The following is a 21,153-nucleotide window of genomic DNA, read 5'->3' as shown; positions in this document are numbered from 1 at the left end:
TACACTTGATTGTACCGCCAACAAACTAATATTTGTTTCATATCGAAAAGATTGATGTTTTGCTGTGTTTTATCAGCAGGTGCCGCAGAGGACAAAAGATAAAAAGCAAACTATGTCGTAACTCGGATTTGAATCGAGGTTGCTGCATTCTCAACGCCTAGTACTAACCACGATTCGATTATTGCGCCCCACATCAGCTACTGCAACTTTGCTTTGACCACAGCAAAGTCACACACAGAACTGCTGAGAAAAGATGGATTTTTTTGATGAGGCCAACATTATCCGTGCCAGAAATTATGGCACGGGTGAAATTAAACCCACATCCTGCAGCGACTGGAGCGTTAATCCAGAATGGCAACTGGTGCAGCCGTAGTTAAATTTAAAATCCCTTTCACCCATGAAGAAATTCGCCCAATGTGCATTATGAAATAAAATACTACGTCCCGCTGGGAGTCGAAGCCAGGATTTCCTGTTGATTGAACAGGCGCTTTGACTAGCTAAGCCAACGGAGCCAAGCACAACCGCTGCAACCTTGCCGCCAGTGAATGATATCAATCAGTTAACTGTCACTGCCTTTTGGAGCCTGAGGCCCTTTTGAATCTAACCATCTCTCTTGTCTATTCCACCATCTGTCCCGATGCTGCCGCTATCTCTCGTTGCATTTATCTGAGTTTCAGTCAGTGGGTTGATGTTGCAGCAATTCCAATGTTTGTTTCGAACATGCACTATATGAGAACATAAGGACATGGGAAATAGAGCTGGAGTAGACCATTTGGTCACTCGAGCCAGCTCCGACATTCGATAAGATCATGGCTGATCTGATCATGGACTCAGCTCCACTTCACTGGCCACTCTCCATAACACTATAATCCCTTATCGCTCAAAAATCTATCTCTCTCCGCCTTAAATATATTCCATGGCCCAGCCTCCACAGCCCTCTGGGGCAGAGTTCCATAGATTTGCTTCCCTCTGAAAGAAGAAATTTCTTCTCATCTCAGTTTTAAATGGGCGGCCCCTTATTCTTAGTGTATAAACTAAATCTGCTTGTGAATCTGAGGAACTAAGCAGCCAAAAACGTAGAAGAACTTGATATTTATTGTGGTGTTGCAAATGCTATATTCTGCCTCGAATTAATTAGGTTCAATTATGTGCAAAACGAAATTGTGACATCAACGCGATTGCAACTACCGTAATATTAACAGGGAGATAATGAATGTGACAGATATTGAGGGTGAAAGATTCCTAAAATGTATTCAGGAGAATTTTTTAATCCAGTATGTAGCAATCCCATCAAGGGAGTGCATGGTTCTGTAATTAAATTTAGAGGATGAATCTGGGCTGGTCGTAGCAGCATCAATGTGAGAGCATATAGCTGCTCGTGGTCGTAAGTAAGTTAGAATGTGTGTAGTTCCGGAAAAGGACAAGGATAGACTAGGAATAAATGGTTTCATTTGGGGGAATGAAAATTTTACTAAGTTAAGATATGATTTAGCTAAAGTCGACTGGAAACAACTACTTGAAGGTAAATCATTGTCAGAGCAGTGGGAGGCATTTAATGAGGAGAGCTTGAGGGCTCAGAGCAATTATGTTCCCTGAAAGCAAAAGAGTGGGAATAACAAATCTAGAGCCAGTGGATTTAAAGTGACATACAGGGTAATATAAAGAAAAACAGGAGCCTTATGACAGCATCGAGGACTCAGTTCTGCAGAAACACAAGAGGAGTATAGAACGTTCAGCGGTAAAATTAAAAAAGGAAATCTGGCAAGCAAAGAGAGAGATAGCATGAAAAGATGTTGGTAAGTAAAATCAATGAAACCCAAAACATGTTTTATATGTACATTACGAGCAAGACATTAAATAAATGAAGAGTAGGGCCTATTAGAGACAATAAAGGTACTCTGTGCTTGGATGTGGAAGACGTGGATTTGGTTCTTCATGAATACATTGCATCTGTTTTCAGAAAAGAGAGGGGCGATGCAGACATTGCAATGATGGAGGAGGAGTGTGAAATATTAGATGAAATAAATGTAGCGATATTGTAAGTAATTAGGGATGTAGCAGCATTGAATGTGGGTCACTCACTAAGCCCGGCTAACATGTATCCCAGGCTGCTAAGTGAAACAAATTGGGAAATATCAGAGGCTCTGGCCATCATTGCAGAATCCTCTCTGGCCACAGTGCTGGAGGACTGTACGACTCCTAACGTTGTACCTGTGTTTAAAAAATGATAAAGGAATAGATCGATTAATTGCAGGCCAGTTAGCCTAAACTTGGTAGTGGGGAAATTATTGCAAAACATTTTGAGCGCAGGACAAATTTTCATTCAAAAAGAAACGAATTAATCAAGGCGAGTCAGCATGGAATTGTTTAGGGAAGGTCATGTCTGACTAACTTGATCGATATTTTTGAGGACGTAACGAAGAGGGTTAATGAAGGTCGTGCGTTTGATGCAGTGCATAGGACTTTTAGCAAGGAATTTTATAAGGTCCCACATGGCAGACTGGTCACGAATGATATCCATAGATTCCAGTATTATTCCCACAGATTGGAAGGTAGCTAATACAATCGCGCTACTTAGGAAAGGACGGGGAGATATAACGTGGAAGAATGTGAATCTATCGAATTTGGGAGGAAAAATAGAAAAGCAGAGTATTTTTAAAATGGTGAGAGAGTTGCACATTTTGGTGTTCAGTTGGACCTAGGTATTCTAGTACACGAATCATTGAAAGTTGACATGCAGGTGCAGCAGCAGACGGCATGTCGGCCTTTATTACAAGAGGATTTGAATATAAGAGTAAATACGTCTTACTGCAATGATATTGGCCTCTGGTGACACCGCACCTGCAGCACTTCTTACCAAAGTTTTGGTCAATCTACCCAAGGAAGAATGTACGTGCCATTGAGAGAGTGCAGTGAAGGTTCACCGGACTGATTCCTGCGATGGGGGTGTTATCCTTTGTGGAGAGATTGAGTACACTAGGACTATAATCTCTCGACTTCAGAAGAATGTGAGGTGATCACATTGAAACCTACAAAACTCTTTCAGGGCATGACAGAGTAGATGCAGGGAAGATGTTTTATCTGGCTGAGGAGTCTAGAACCATGATTCTCAGAATAATATGGGCACTGCGCAGCAAAGTGGAGTTGAGGTAGAAGATCACGCATGAACACATTGAATGTCGGAGGGGCGGAATGGCCTATTCCTGCTCCTATTTCTAATGCTCTTTTGGAACTTAATGCCCATGGGATCAAATGCAAATGGCAAGTTGAATCAAAAAATGGCTCTGAAGCAGGTCGCTACCGATAATGAGTGAAGCTTAATTTAATGAATAGAAGGCTATTCCGAGTGTGGTCCCAGAGGGCTCAGTATTGGCTCCCTTGTTTTTTGTGGTATATATCAATGATTTCGACTTGGAAGTATGGGGTAAGAATAAGAAGTTCGCAGCCAATACTACATTTTGACTGCGTGGTCTATAAGAAGTAGAAAACGATAGACTGCGGGATTATATATCAATAAGAACATTAGAACATAAAAACTAGGAGCAGGTGCAGGTCATGTGTCCCCTCGAGCCTGCTCCACCATTTAAAAAGATCATGGCTGATCCGCTCATGGATTAAGCTCCACTTCCCTGCCCGCTTCCCTTAACCCTTTATTGCTTTATCGCTCAAAATCTCTCTATCACCGTCTTCAATATATTCAAGGACCCGACATCTACAGCTCTCGGGAGCATAGAATTCCATAGATTTACAACCCTCTGTAAACTAGCACGAAATATAAAAACAGATAGTAAGAATTTCTACAGGTATATAAAAAGGAAAAAAGTGGCTCAAGTAGAAGTTGGTCCCCTGGAGGATGGGAGTGGCGAATTAATAATTAATGACAGGGTAATGCCAGAGAGGTTGAACAAATATTTTGTATCGATCTTCACGTTAGAATACACTAAAAACATCCTAATAGTGGATAATCGTGGGGCTATAGGGAGGAAGAAATCATAAAAACACTATCACTAATGCAGTAGAACTCATCAAAACAATGGGACTAAAGGTGGACAAGACCCCTGGGCTTGATTGCTTATATCCTAGGGTCTTAATAGAAGGGACTGCAGAGATAGTGGATGCATTGGTTATAATCTACCGAAATTCCCTGGATTCTGGTTCTGTACCAGCGGATTGGAAAACCGCAAATTTAATGCCGCTATTTAAAAAGGATGCAGACAAGACGCAGGAAGCTATGAACCAGTTAGCTTAAATCTGTCCTTGGGAAAATGCTGGAGTTCATTTTTAAGGAAGCAGTAGCGGGATATTTGGAAGACATAATTTAAGCAAGAACAGTCAGCGTGTATTCATGAAAGGGGAATCATTTTTGACAAATTTGCTGGAGTTCTTTGAAGTTATAACGAGCAGGATGGATAAGGGGACCAGTGGATGTGTTCTATTTCGATTTCCAGAAGGCATTCGATAAGGTGCCACATAATAGGTTACTGTCCAAGGGGTTGGGGGTAATATATTAGCATGGAGAGAGTATTGGCAAACTAACAGAAAACAGAGAGTCGGGATAAGTTGTTCATTTTCCGGTTGGTAAACAGTGAATAGGGACGTGCCGCAAGGATCGGTGCTGTGTCTCAATTATGTACAATCTATATTAATGACATAGATGAAGGGACCGTGTGTAATGCAGTCAAGTTTGCTGATGATAGAAATACGAGGATGAAAGAAAGTGTTGAGGAGGACACTAATTATTGAATACTTCCTTTTATATTCCTTTGTGTCCCAAAAGCCCATATAAGGTTGGAAAATGTGTGTTTGTCAACTTCGGCAGAAAAAATTGAAGAAAAATTATAATTTAAATAGAGAAAAATTGCAAAATGCTGAAATACAAATGGTCCTGGGGTCCTTGTGCATGAAACACAAAAGGTTAGAGTGCAGGTACAGCAATAAATCAGGAAGGCAAATGGAATGTTGATCTTTATTACAATCAGGATAACATATAAAAGCGGAGAGATCCTGCTACAACTGTACAGGATATTGATAAGGCAACAGCTAGAGTACTGCGTACAGTTCTGGTGTCCATATTTAAGGAAGGATATATGTGCATTGCAGGCTGATAAGAGAAGGTTCACCATGTTGATTCCGGATCACAGGGGGTTGACTTATTAAAATAGATTCAGTATGTTGGGACTAAACACATTGGAGTTCAGAAGATTGAGAGGTGGTCTTATTGTAACACATAATATAATGAGGGGACTCCACGAGGTGCATGCAGAGAGGTTATTTCCATTGAAAGGGGAAAATGCAACTAGCGGGCATAGTCTCAGAATAAGTGGCCGCACATTTAAAACTGAGATGAGGAGGAATTTCTTCTGTCAGAGAGTTGTAAATCTGCGGAATTCTCTGCCCCAGAGAGCTGTGGAGGCTGCGTCATTGAATATATTTAAGGCGGAGCAATAATGGATGATATGGTTATGGAGAGCGGGTAGGGAAGTGCAGCTGAATCCATTATCAGATCAACCATGATCTTATTGAAAGGTGAAGCAGGCTCTATGGGCCAAATGGCCTACTCCTGCTGCTATTTCTTATGTTCTTATGTTCTTAGGTTGTTATGTAGAATAGATTACTCATCATCTCTATTTTAAATGGGCTGCCGCTTATTCTGAGACGATGCTCACTAGTTTCAGTTTCCCTATGAGTGGAAATATCCTGTCTGCATCCAACTTTTCGAGCCCCCTCATTAACTTATCGGTTTCGATCAGATCACCTTTCATTCTTCTGAACACCAATTAGTTAAGTCCCACCTTATTCGACCTTTCTTCAGAAGTCAATCATCTCATCTCCGGAATAATCCCAGTGACCCTTCACTGAACAGCTTGCAATGCAAGTATATCCTTCCTTAAATACGGAGACCCAAAATGTATGCAGTTCTCTAGGTCTGACCTCACCAATAACATGTACATTTGAAGCAGCACCAATGAGCTTTTATACACCATCCCCTTGCAATACAGTCCAACATTCCATTTGCCTTCCTGATTACCTGCTGTACCTGCATACAAACGTTTTGTGTTTCATGCAAAGAACCCCCAGGACCATCTGTGCTGCAGCATTTGCAATTTTTCTCCATTTAAAACTAATTTGCTTTTATACACTTTCTGCCAAAGTCGATAACCTCACATTCTATCACATTATACTGCAACTGACAAAAGTTTGTTCACTCTTTTAGCCTGTCTATATCCGTTTGCTGATTTTTTGTGTCCATCTCACAATTTGCTTTCCTACCCATCTTTTTCTCATCAGTTAACTTGGCAACATTACACTCGGTTGTTTCATCCAAGTAATTAATATAGATTGTACGTTGTTGGGCCCGAGCACCTATCCCTGTGAAACCCTACTATTTACTGTTTGCCAACAGGAAAATGACCCATTTATCCCAAATCTCTATTTTCTTTTAGTTAACCAATCCTCTATCAATGCTAATATATTACCTCGAGCCCTGTGAACATTTATCTTGTGCAGTAAACATTTATGTGGCACCTTATCGACTGCCTTCCGGAGATCGAAATACACAACATCCACTAGTTACCTGTTATCCAACCTGCTCATTGCATGCTCAAAGTACTCCAGCAAACTTGTCAAACATGGTTTACCTTTCAGAAAACCATGATTGATTGAACTATGCTTTTTTTCCAAGTGATCTGCTACTACTTCATTAATAATGAACTCTGGCATTTTCCCAAAGACAGATGTTACGATAACTGATCTACAGATTGCTGTTTTCTGTCTGGCTCATTTTTTATATACGGGCGTTACATTTGCAGCTTTCCAATATGCAGGGAGCTTCCAAGATTCCCGGAGAATTTGGTAGTTTGCAACTAATGTATCCACTATCTCTTCAACCACTCATTTTAAGACCCCAGGATGCATGCCGTCAGGTCCAGGGACTTGTCCACCTTTATGCCCATTATTTCACCAAGTACGAGTTCTTCCGTGGATTTTGATTCCTCCCTTCCTATGGCCCGTTGATTATCCACAATTAGGATGTTTTTGTGTTGTCGACCTTGAAGACGATTACAAAATATTTGTTCGACCTCACTGCCATTTCCCTGCTCCACATTATTATTTACCCATTCTTATCCTCCAGGGGACCCACACTTACTTTAGCCACTTTTTTCTTTTCTTTTGCCTGAAGAAACTCTTATAATCTGCTAGTTTGCTTTCAGATGGATCTGCATTACAAGTGCCATAATGTAAGGGCTACGGACCAAGTATTTGAAAGAAGGATTCGGCTGGATAGCTTTTGTTTGACACGATGGGCCTAAATGGTCAATACGCGTGCCAAGTTCGTGGCACCGTGGATGGCTCTGCTGCACTGGAGTGCAAGAAAAAGAGTGTGAAAACTAAAGTGATAGGGGATTCAATTATAAGGGGAAAAGATAAACGTTTCTGCGGCTTTAATAAGACTCCAGGATGGTATGTTGCCTCCCTGGTGCAAGGGTCAAGGATGACTCGGAGCGGGTGCAGGGCATTCTCAAAAGCGAGGGTGAACAGACAGTTGTCGTGGTGCATAAAGGTACCAAAGATATAGATAACAAAACGGGATGAGGTCCTACAAGACGAATATAGTGAGCTAAGAGCTAAATTATGAAGTAGGATCTCCAAAGTAGTAATGTCAAGATTGCTACCAGTGCCACGTGCTAGTCAGATAGGAATCGCAGGATAGCTCAGAAGAATACATGGCTTGAGGAGCGGTGCACAAGAGAATGATTCAAATTCCTGGGACATTGGAAACGGTTCTGGGGGAGATGAGACCAGTACAAATCGGATGGTCTGCACCTGGGCATGATCGCAACCAACGTCCTAGGGGGAGTGTTTGCTTGTGCTGTTGGTGAAGAGTTAAACTCTTATGGCAGGGGGATGGGAACCAACGCAGGGATACAGAGGGAAGTTGAATGGGGCAGAAGCAAAAGATAGAAAGAAGAAAAGTAAAAGTGGAGGGCAGAGAAACCTAAAGCAAAAAGCAAAATGTGCCACATTACACCAAAATTCATAAGGGGCAAAGTGTATTAGAAAGACAAGCCTGAAGGCTCTGTACCTCAATGCGAGGAGTATGCGGAATAAGGTGGATAAATTAACTGCGGAGATAGCAGTTAACGATATTGATGTAATTGGCATCACGGAGACATGACTCCAGGGTGACCAAGGCTGGGAACTCAACATCCAGAGGTATGCAACATTTAGGAAAGTTAGGCAGAAAGTAAATGGAGGCGGGGTGGTATTGCTGGTGAAGGAGGAAACTCATGCAATCGTATGAAGGATATTAGCTTGGATGATGTGGAATCTGTATGGGTGGAGCTAAGGAATACCAAGGGGCAGAAAACGCTAGTGGGCGTTGTGTACAGACCATCAAAGAGTACTAGTAAGGTTGGGGACATCATCAAACAAGAAATGTGGGATGCATGCAATAAAGGTTCAGTAGTTATCATGCGTGAATTTAATCTGCATATTGGTTGGGCTTACCAAACTGGTAGCAATGCGCTGGAGGAAGATTTCCTGGAGTGCATTAGCGATGGTTTTCCAAACCAATAAGTCGAGGAACCAACTATGGAGCTGGCCATCCTAGACTGGGTGATGTGTAATGAGAAAGGACAAATTAGCAATCGTGTTGTGCGAGGCCCCTTGGGGAAGAGTGACCATAACATGGTAGAATTCTTTAATAAGATGGAGAGTGACACAGTTAATTCAGCAACTCGGGTCCTGAACTTAAGGAAAGGTAACTTCAATGGTTTCACGCATGAACTGGCTAGAAAAGACTGGCAAATGCTACTGAAAGGGTTGACGGTGGATAGGCAATGGCAAGCATTTAAAGATCACATGGATCATTAATTGTACATACCTATCTGGAGCAAAAATAAAACGAGGAATGTAGCTCAACCGTGGCTAACAAGGGAAATTAAGGATAGTGTTAAATCCAAGGAAGATGCATATAAATTGGCCAGAAAATGCAACAAACCTGAGGACTGGGAGAAGTTTAGAATTCAGCAGAGGATGGCAAAGCGTTTAGTTCACAGAAGGAAAATAGAGTATGAGAAGAAGCTTGCCGGAAACATAAAAACTGACTGCAAAAGCTTCTGCAGATATGTGAAGAGAAAAAGATTAGTGAAGACAAAAGGTAGGTCCGTTGCAGTAAGATTCAGTGAATTTATTCTGGTGAAACAAAGAAATGGTAGACCATTTGAACAAATACTTTGGTTATGTCTTCACGAAGTAAGACACTAGTAAGCTTCCAGATGTACTAGGGGACCGATGGTCTATTGAGAAGGAGGAACTGAAGGATATCCTTATTAGTCGGGAAATTGTGATCGGGAAATTGATGGGATTGAAGGCCGATAAATCTCTGGTGCCTGATAGTCTGCATTCCAGTGTACTTACGGAAGTGGCCCTGGAAATAGTGGATGAATTGGTGATCATTTCCCAATAGAAACATATAAGATTCTGACGGAACGGGTCAGTTTAGATGCAGGTAGAATGTCCCGATGTTGGGGACGTCCAGAACCAGGGGACAGTCTTAGGATAAGTGGTAGACCATTTATGACTGAGATGAGGAGAAACTTCTTCACTCAGAGAGTTGTTAACCTGTGGAATTCCCTGTCGCAGAATGTTGTTGATGCCAGTTCATTGTAAATATTGAAGAGGGAGTTAGATATGAGCATTGCGGCTAAGGAGATCAAGGGGTATGGAGATAAAGCAGGAAAGAGGCACCGAGGGAATGTTCAGCCAAGATCTTATTGAATGATGTTACAGGCTCGAAGGACTGAATGGCCTACTGCTGCACCTATTTTCTATGTTTCTATATTTCTATTTTTCCCCTGACCATCCTCTGTTCTATTGAGAACTATCCCTTCTTCCAGCCATGTCGACAATTCTCATATCATTCACCCGCTATGGGCGACGCCCTGTCCGAGATATTATATGTTGATCACACCAGTCTTGATTTTATTTTTGCTCAATTTAAATTATTCTTTAATTTTTCTGTATAGACACCAATTTAAGATGTGGCAAAACACATTTTATGTAAGTTATCTGCCTTGATGTGGACCAGATTGCTTCGTTTAATGGTTTTATCGATTCGCTGTTAACATAATGTAAAGGTTTGGCATTTAATAGTTGCAAACAAAGTTTCGTTGCCATTTTATTAATTAAAATTGCAGCTGTCTCCGTTTTTTGATCTGCTCGACTCTTTCCACTCCCCTTGTCATCATGACACTACAATCCTGGTTCAAAACATTTCTGTCAGTTCCAGATTTCGCATTGATTCTACAATTGTCACTCGAAAGCTGAAAGGGTAGATTTCGAATCTAATGGTTTACCTATGTTAAAAAAGGGATGTTGTTACCCCATATGTGGTAATGTAATCTTAGAAATGATATTACTGTATTTTACAGCTCAGCGTAAGAGATTTAAGGTATTCACAATTGCAGCTTTGACAAAATTAGTATGAGCAGCTGTAGGTCATGTTCCTTCGAGCCCTCTAACTAAACTCATGATTGATATTGGACCTCATCTCACATTTCCCTTCCAGAACACTATAGTCCTTGATTACCCTACAATCGAAAAATCGATCTAACGTAGACTTGAATGTGTTTACTGATTCAGTCTCCACTTCCCTTTGAGTTAGATACTTCCAAAGATTCACAATCCTCTGAGTGAAAAAATTCCTCCTCATCTCAATCTTAAATGGTCGACCTTTAATATTTAAGCTATGTCCCTGATCCCGAGACTCCCCAGTCAGGGGAATCAATCTCTCAACATCTGCCATATCAATCTCCCTCAGAATCCTGTTTGTTTCAATGAGATGACCTCTTATTCTTCTAAACGTAAGAGTGTATTGGCCTAATCTATTCAATCTCCCCCCCATTGTACAGCCCTCTCATCCCTAAGCTGAATAAAATTTAATTTCGCGGCACAGACTCGAAGTCAAGTATATCGTTCCTCAGATAAGGAGATCAATACTGTGCACAACACTGCAGGTCCGGCCTCACCAAGACCCTGCACAATTGTACTAAGACTTTCTTACTCTTGTACTCCAACCCCTTGCAATAAGACTAACATGCTATTTACCTTCTAATTGTTTGCTCTAACTACATGCTAACTTTATATATTTCCTGCACGAGGACACACAATTAACACTGATCATCAATATTTAATAGTTTCTGAGCAGTGAATAACATCACATTTCCCTATAATATGCTCCATCTGCCATCGTATTGCCCATTCAGTTATCCTGTCTATCTCCCTTTGCAGCTGCTTGTGTCCTCGTCATGGATGACCTTCCCACCTAGCGAGGTAGGTCGGCTGACCAACTGAAAATCTCGAGGTAAAGAGCCGTTCTCAGAGCGCCCTAAGAGGGGCTATCGTGGGTACATAACATTGGGAAACAAATCAGCAAAAGCATTCACAATACCTTACAGATGTCACATAAACATGAATTGCACTTACTTCAGATAGACATTCCTAAACTCCGTGCAGATCCGTACAGCTCGGACTGTCCACCTTCCCAGGCAGTCCCACTGGGGCGTGCTACAACGTGCTACGGGTCACCCACATCGCAAATTAGCCATGGAGGGATCACATCGCAAACAGGGGCGATGCAAACTCTCTCGCCTCTCTTGGACAGCATTGCTCCACTTCCACGCTCCCCGCAAAACTGGCAGAAAACAGAGGCGGCACCAGGCCGAATTTCCACTGTTTTGCATTTACCTGACACCACATTATAATTTCACACATGTCAGCCTCTCAGGGGCCAAAGTTTACCTTTGCTACTCTGTTCCTTTTTATATACCTGTAGAAAATCTTCCATCTGCATTTATATTTTAACCAGTTTATTCTCGTATTCTATATTCTCCAATGTTTTCAATCTTTGGTAATCACTTGTTGGTTTCTAAAGCTGTCCCAGTCCTCAAGCTTATGATTATTATTCGCAAAATTATGAGCCTCTGCTATCAACTCGATAATATCCTACGAATCCCCTGGGAGGACAAACGCACCAACGTTAGCGTCCTCAACCAGGCCAACATCCCCAACAGTGAAGCACTGACCAAACTTGATCAAAACCGCTGCGTAGGCCGCATTGTTCTCATACTTGATACGAGACTGCTAAAGCGAGCACACTATTCGGATCTCCTACACGGCAAAGGACCCAAAGGTAGGGTGAGGAAACGTTTCAAGGACACTATCAAAGCCTCCCTTATAAAGTGCAACATCCCCACTGACATCTGGGAGTTCCTGGTCAAAGACCGCCCGAAGCAGAGGGAGTGCATCAGGGAGGCCGCTGACCACCTCGAGTCTCATCGCCGAGAGCATGCAGAAATGAAGCGCAGGCAGTGGAAAGAGCATGCGGCAAACCAGTCCCACCCTCCCTTTCACCCAACGACTATCTGTCACACCTGTGACAAGGACTTTGTTTCTCGTATCGGAGTCTTCAGTCACCAAATAACTAATTTTTAGAGTGAAAGCCAGTCTTCCTCGATTCTGAGGGACTGCCTATGATGATGATGAAGATGAATATTTATTTTTTTTAGTTAGCCATGGGAGGATCACTTTTCCCGTATAGGTATTAATTTATCAATGTTCATTGACAAATTTGCAATATTTTTTTAAATATTTGCCACGTTCTTTCTATCAATATTATGTCAGGTTGAGGCTTGTGATGAGATGGACAAATGAGTCTGCTCAAGTTCTTCACTGTGGCAAGGATTTCAATCATAAAGATCTATATGTGAAATGAATAGTTAGAAGGGACGCCGGGCAGAACATTTCAGCTCATTGGGTAACTATTTTCTATAGGTTATTTACTGAATGGCCACGAGCATTTTACAATCCTTATGTATAATTTAAAAAGCAAGAATGTTATCTTGAAGGCAGCGAAGAACATCAAAAATACACCGTTAATTTGTGGCATCCCATTGTAGAAAAGCTGGGCACCGCCATTCTGACAGATATGTGATAAGGCACAAGACGAATTCATCAGTCCTTCGATTAGCTCTTCACTGAGGAATTGTTTGCGGTTTTACTTCTCCAGTAGATCGAGGAATGAATGAAGCCTGACTCGGTTCTGGAACTGTCTTATCTTCAACCACTTCCGCTCAAAATGAATTTAATTCATTAACCATCGATTAGGTATTCCCCGAGCTGGTGAGTGAATAATTTATTTCTTTCTTGCAAATGCAACATGGAGGAAGCCTGACCGCACGTCACGCACTTAGAGTCCTCAAGCACAGAGATCAATGCACTGTTACAAAACATATGTAAAGCGATCATCATGTTCCTACTTATCGATACACGATGGAGAACATTATGGGATTTATAACCAGGGACAGATTAAGGGAAAGGATAGATGGGGCAGTCAAGAATGGGACCAAACATGGTCGGAATAAGGATAAGGCTAAACAGTATTGAAAATAGGCAGGTAGCAAGAGTTAAGGAAAGCCACTAGGGCTCAGATGCATGTTATTCTCGACTTGATGTAATCAGCCTCTAGATGCCCTGCTTTTAGAGATTCATTCTACACACAAATTGGGCGGGATGGCGGTGGGGTGGGCGAAAAAACGAAAGGACACCAGTTGCTCGAGGAGCAAAAGACTAGTGCTCTCCTGTTACACGCTCCGCCCAATATTCTTTTCATTGACATCAATACAGCGAATATCGGAATTGTGGTATGGCGGATGGTACACGAGATTCCTCATATTTTGCCTTCCCGTCATGTCCAATTGAATCAAAATAATCTGTTTTATACTCCCAATTGTCTTGCATATCAACTCGTTGAGTGATAACGACTGACCAGGACACCGGGAGTTCAGAGACACCCTCCAATGTTGAATCATAGAATTTTAAGTGACTATTTCGCAAACTCTGATTACACTTGGATGCAAACCAGTATAGACAGGCAGCGTTCGAGCTGGAACATTAAACGATACCGCCCTTTCCCTGTCTACTTGTGTCGTGGGCGGGTGATTCCTGCACTGGGCGAAATAAATACATAATTAGGAAACGTACAAGCATTCAGTAGATGAAAAGAATCCCAAGAAAATTAAAAACCGATATAGGAAAATGAATTTCAAGCAAGTACATCCACAGAGCAATGGATATCTGCGGTGCCTATCAATCACAGAATATTGAGCTGCAATAGTGCTGGCTGTTTATATGTGTAACCTGTTATATGGAATTGAAAGTGGAACGATCTACTCTGTGATTGTTACACATGCAACAATTTGAAAGTTGATTTGCCGAGTTCGAGGGACATCACCTCCTCAACATCTTCTAATCTGCAGGATAAATTGGCAAGCAGCTGCAGTTGAGACACTATATTAGCGCGCGGACAAATTCTAATTAATTGCATGGAGTCTTCAGTTGAAGCCTTTACACAGAGTAATGCTCTGAAACCTAGGTTCCCAGTGGTTCCGAACGGAGCTCCAAATACACCGCCTTGCACCGGGTATAACAGTTAAACAACAGTTGGTAAACGGAGAGTTGTTATTACATGGCACTACCTGTGTACCAAAAAAACACAGCGGCTTATTCCACATACATATCTGAAAGCACTGATTACTAATCCTTGTCTGAAATGCCCTGATTATATGTTTTTATTTCTTACACTGTTTTACCAGTTTGCAGGGTCGCTGATTCAGATCAATAACACGCAGATTCATCAGAATACATTAAATAACAGCACACAACACATTTATCTGACGTTGCTGGACAGACATCAATTATGTATCATTAATCTAGACGTAAGTAAAAAAACAAACTGGTGGAACGAGGCAACCCAAGTTAAAATGCAAAAAATGGTGCAGCATCCCAACATTGTGATTGAGACAGCGGCACCGCTGCTTAATGTCAGGAGACGGGATGAAGCGGGCGGTCCAGCTGCAATCACACCGAGCAACATTTTCATCAAACCTGACAGAAATGTAAGGGGAGCGGGATTTGCAAAGCACAAAAGACATCGCTAAAATTGGTGAATATAGGGCAGAATTGATTACAGTCCTCGAAGGATCAGATAGCAAAGCCATTGACCACCTATTATATTCCAGTATTAAAGTTCACATCAGCGCTGACACGTGTTCCACTTAAGAGAGAATGTCCTTGTTTGAGAGGGGTAACTCCAGCAAAGAACTGTGGAAACCCACGGTCCACGTTGGCGTTAAATGCTACAAAGTGCAGCAAATATAGTAGTGTTTGTGAGTTTTTACAACAACCATCCTTATATATATGTTATCAGTCTAAGCTGGAAGATGATATATCACAATCGACAATCTACTTCGGCTTTCTTTCATGTTTCAACAATCCTAGAATCAGTGTCCATGGAGATTTCAGCACAGTTTTCTGCTCTTCTCTGAACATCCTCTGGCTTGCTGCATAAATAAACGTGTTCGGACAGGAACTCAAAAGCGTCAACATATCCCCGGTTTCTGTCGCGATATAAGCGGGGTTTGTGCAGTCGCCTCGGTAATAAGTGCTGTTTGAGAGTCCGGTGGTTACAAAACTCACAGCAGTTGTCAGCCACAGCAGTATAAAACTGCCTGATATAGCAAATAGAAAAATGATGGATTTCCTTTGGTTCTCCATCTCCGGATCGCTGTGGTTCTCACTAATCTGACACTTGAGTCGCTTTCGGGCTCTGCTGGCCAGTAAAATACGTCTGACGGTGAAATAATTAAATAAGGCCACTAAAGTAAAAGGAAGCCAAACTCGCCATGTGCTGCGAAACCAGAGGTACGCTACACCTAGAGGTGCAGAAAAAAAAATTACATTTGATCGGCAGCCCCACTCTACATTGTTAATTATTTTCTGTTTCATATGCAAAGAATACGGGGATATCCTTTAATAAGACCAGAGCAGAGAACATTGTTATAACCGCAATTGCAGTTATCTCGGTGCAATATTTTGCTTTAAACTTCTGGCAGCAGAAAACTATAAATTGGTCAAATGTGAAGGAGCCAGTGAACCAAACAGACCAATCGAAAGTGACAACATTCATGAATAAAATAAGTTTGCACACGCGAATATGGGACAGAAAGGAAAGTGGAAAGTGATAACTTAAAATATAATACAATATTACGTGAAATATCATGACCAGTAGATCTGCTGTAGCCATGGCCACCGTGTAGACAGAGATACATTTGGAAAGGCCACAGTTTCCTCGGGAGAGAATCACAATTGTCACCAAGTTCGCTGTGAGGGAGAAGAGAGACATAATATTCCAGTATCTGATTGAAATATACATGGATATACAAGTTGACAGCATTTTATTCCTTTCAGTACGATTATCACCAAGGAGGAAGGTGAGAACTGCATTACGATTAGAGCCATGACCTGTGAAACCCATTGACACAACTTAATGAGGCGCTGCACCGCTCACTCTGCACGGGGTGACAAGAGCGGCAAACAATCTGCTACGATCATTATGCTGGAGCTTCAAATAACAATTTAACTTCAATAAGGTTATCATGTTAAGGGTAACACGGGAACTGTGAACACATGGTTCATGCGTTGTTCCAGTCAATGCTGAAAGTACTGACATCAGGGTTGCACGTTACTTTGTCCAATCGTGCAATCTGAACAGTGAGACAGTTAACACCGATTAACAAAAAAACCCACGTTAAATTAGCTCACCAGGGACACCAACGGCAGCGATAATCGGGAAATAAATCTCTATTAAAAGTAGAGTAGCTGGTCTCCCCATTTTCTGAGAGAATGGATGAATCCTTTCGGGGCTGAAATACTTTGTATAGCGCTGGGCGGATGCTGTGGAAGTGATTCTATATTTATTCTCACATCAATCCGCCAGGGGTTCAATTATGTTAAATCATAATTCGCATTATTTACAGGCAGTTAACAAACAGACTTATTTAGATTGTTTTTCTTGTCTGAAACATCAGATTTAGAGAATGTGTCAAATTGTTATTGGACAGTTTAAAAAATAGATAATTAAATGATTGTTCACAAGTAGAATGCGAAATCTCCCACTACTAGTGCGACCCTATTCCTACAATTATTTTTGTGGACAACAATAATCAAGTGCCCCCTTATTAAAGGCGGGAGGAGTGGCACACTCCAAAAGCTTTTCAAGTCCCCCCTTGTTTTTTCCTACACGCCTGGTGAATGCTGCTCCTCTGGTAGTAATTGTCCGGAAACTGTCCTTGATTCGCTTCTCATGCACCAAATCGTCCAGTTGGTAAAATAGTCCAACAGCATTCGAGGTGACGATCGTTTTGCGGTCCTGGTGCTGCCTGGCACTTACACCAGAGGGACGGTGCTCCTGCTACACTACTGGCAACCTGTACTTACAACAGAGGCGACGGTACCCCTCTGTACTGGTGGTACCTGCACCTACACTAGAGGTGACCCTGCTCCTCCTGTACTTGTGGTACCTACATCTATATTAGAAGTGACCCTGCTCCTTCTCTACTGGTGGCACCTACACCTACACTAGAGGTGATTCTGCTCCTCCTGTACTTGTGGGACCTACACCTATATTAGAGGTCAACCTGCTCCTCCTGTACTGGTGGCACCTACACCTACACTAGAGTTGACCGTACTCCTTCTATACTACTAGTACCCTACACCTACACAAGAGGCAACACTGCTCCTCCTGTGCTGGTGTCTACCTACCCCTACACTAGAGATGACTGTATTCCTCCTGTACCTATACTTACACTAGTGTCGACCCTGCTCCTCTTACACTACTCATACCCTACACCGATACATGAGGTGACTTTGCTGCACCTATATTACTCGTACCCGGCACTTACACAAGAGGTGACCATGCTCCTCCTATACTACTGGTATGCGACACCAACACTAGAGTTGTTTGTACTCCACCTATATTAGTGGTAACCTGCACTTACACTAGAGTTGACCCTGCTCCTCCTATACTACTGGTAGCCTACACCTACACTGGAGGTGAACCAGCTGCTCTTATAATTCTGGTACACTGCTCTTACACTAGAGGTGACCATGCTCCTGCTGTACAACTAGTACCCTACACCTACAATAGACATGACTGTGCTCCTCCTATAATACTTGGACCCTTCACTTACACTAGAGGTGACCCTCCTCCTCCTGTAGTGGTTTTACCTCCAGCTACACTAGAGGCGACCCTGCTCCTCTTATACTACTGGAACCATCCACTTCCACTAGAGGTGACTGTGCTCGGCCTCGATAACTGCTACCTGCACCGACACTAGATGTGACTCTGCTCCTCATATTTTACTGCTACCCTGCAGTTACACTGGAGGAAACCATACTCCTCCTGTAGTGGTGGTACCTCCAGCTACACTAGAGGTTACCCTGCTCCTCCTATACTACTGGTACCCTGCACCTACACTGCAGGTGAGCATACTTCTCCTGTACGGGTGGTGCCTGGCACTTACACCAGAGTTGACTGTGTTCCTCCTACACTGGTGGTAACCTGCACTTACACTGGAGGTGGCACTGCTCCTCCTATATTGGTCGCACCGTGTACTTACCCTGGAGGTGACGATAATCCTCCGGTTCTAGTGGTTCCCAACACTTACACTAGATGCGACATTGCTCTTCCTGTACTATTGGTGCCACTACACTTACACTGGAGGTGACCTACTCCTCCGGTACAATTGGTGCCCTGCACTTACACTAGAGATTACATTGTTCCTCTTGTACTGGTGTTACCCTGAACTTAAATTGGAGGTGACCATGCTCCTCCTATACGACTGGTACCCTGCAGTTACACTAGATGATCCTCCTGAAATAATGTCACCGTGTACTTACCCTGGAGGTGACCGTACTCCTCCTGAACAAGTGGTATCCTGCACTTTAACTGGAGGTGAGCGTGCCCTTTCTGTACTGGTGGCATCTAACCTACACTAGATGTGACAGTGCACCTCCGGCACTAATGGTACCCTGCACTTACACTGGAGGTGACAAACCTCCTCCTATAATACTGCTACGCCGCACTTAAACTGGAGCTGACACTGTTCCTCCGATACTACTTTTACTGTGCACTTACAATAGAGGTGACCATGCTGCTTCTGTGCAAGTGGGACCCTACATTTATACTGGAGGTGACGTTGCTCCTCCTGTATCAGTGTTGCCCTACACTTACATTGGAGGTAACCGTGCTCCCTCTGTACAATTGGTGCACTGCAATTACACTGGAGGTGAAGGTTCTCTTCCTGTATCAGTGGTGCCCTACAGTTACACTGGGGGTGACCATGCTCCTTCTGTACCAGTGGGGCCCTGCGTTTACACTGGAGGTAACCGTGCTCCTCCTAAACAGGTGTTACTCTACACTTATGCTAGAGGTTAAATTGCTCCTACTGTACTGGTGGGGCCCTGCTCTTACTCTTGAGCTGAGTATACTGCTTCAGTACTGGTGGATCCCTGCTCTTCCACTAGGGATTACTGTGCTGCTCCTGTACTACTTGCACCCTTCAAGTAAAATAGAAGTGTCCATGCCCTGAAGCTATTACTAGCGTGCCTACATTTGAACGTGCCTCGGTGGGAAGAGCGGTAACACTACACTTCTACGAGTATTGACAGTGCTCTTACGGAACTAGTGCTGCCCCTCCACTGACACTAGTTATGCATGGGCTCCTCCTGCACAAATGGTTCTCCGACACACACCACAGGTGATTATTCTTCAGTGCTAGTGGTATTCTGCAATTTCATGATATGTGACCGTGCTCCTCCTAAATTACTGGTAACTGTCAACCTTCACTCGAGATGAGCGTGCTCTCCAGTACTGGCGGAACACATTAGAGAGAGGTGTAAATGTGAAAATGATGGTCTCATTCCGGGTTGAGTACATGCACACTGACGACACCCAGCACTACCTCATCACCAACTCTGCCGAATCCTCCATTGTCACTGCATGTCCGACATCCAGTACGGGATGAGCACAAATTTCCTCCAACCAATTAATTGTCTTCGGTCCCCGCCACAAACCCCGCTCCCTAGCCAGCGACTCCAAACCACACCCTACACTAGAAATGATTGTGCACCTCTGGTCCTGCTAGGACCGACACTTACACTACCTGTGACAGTTCTACTCCTGTATTAGTGGCAACTATGCTTACACTAGAGGTTTTCGCGCTAATGCATTATTACTTGCACCACGACATTTATAATACACGTGAACGTGATCCATCGGTACTGGTGAAAGCTAATTTTCGTTATAGGCGGTCCCGTGAACGAGGAGGACTTGCATCCACGGATTCACAGGTATTTCGATGAAAGACACGATGTTTCAGTCCTGAACTCCAATTGAGGTGGTGGAAGATGCCTGTGCATTGTTTTTTTTTGGCGTGTGATGACCAGCCAGGTCTTGGTCCAGTTTAAGGGTTAACAACGACTACTGGAGACCTGCTCTGCTGCACTGACCCAGTGTGCACACATTTCGCAGTGTGAGCTGGCCTGTGCTGCCCCTGGGCCCTCAGCTCTTCTGGGCCCCGTACCAGCATCTGTCGAACCTCTGCCCCAAACACTTGCCGCTCCTCCGCCCCGATCGTCACACACCTCTGTACCTGTGTCTTACCGATGTTCCTGCTCACGCCATAAAACGGCGACCAGGGTTTTGATGACGTCACCCAGTCGCCCATCTCAAAATCCTTGGAGCAGCTTGCGCTGGAGGAAGTAGTGGTATACTGCTCCAGCTCTTTTATAGCTCGACCTGCGGAGCTTTTCACTCTCAGGTCGGAGGCCACAATGTTCCAACCCGGCCACTCCAGCTCTTTTACAGCCCGTTCTCTCGCACGTCGGGGGGCAACGATGTCGCAGGCCGGCCGCTCCAACTCGTGTATAGCCCGACCTGCGGAGCTGTTCTCCCGCAGGTCGGGGGGCCACGATGTAATGCTACATTTACACTGGAGGTGACCGTGTTTCTCCTATACTACTGGTACCCTGCACTTAAACTGGAGGTGACCCTTTTCCTACAGTAGTACTGGTACCCTGCCCTTACACTGGAGATGACCAAGCTCCGACTCCACTACTAATAGCCTGCATTTACACTGGGGGTGACACAGCTCATCCTGTAGTATTGGTGTTCTTCACTTACACTGGAGGTGACCATGTTCCCGCTCTACTACTGATAGCCTGCACTTGCACTGGAAGTTACACAGCTCATCC

The sequence above is a fragment of the Pristiophorus japonicus genome, unplaced genomic scaffold (assembly GCF_044704955.1).
Source record: "Pristiophorus japonicus isolate sPriJap1 unplaced genomic scaffold, sPriJap1.hap1 HAP1_SCAFFOLD_33, whole genome shotgun sequence".
NCBI classification, from domain to species: Eukaryota; Metazoa; Chordata; class Chondrichthyes; family Pristiophoridae; genus Pristiophorus; species Pristiophorus japonicus.
This window is presented reverse-complemented; position numbering follows the sequence as displayed.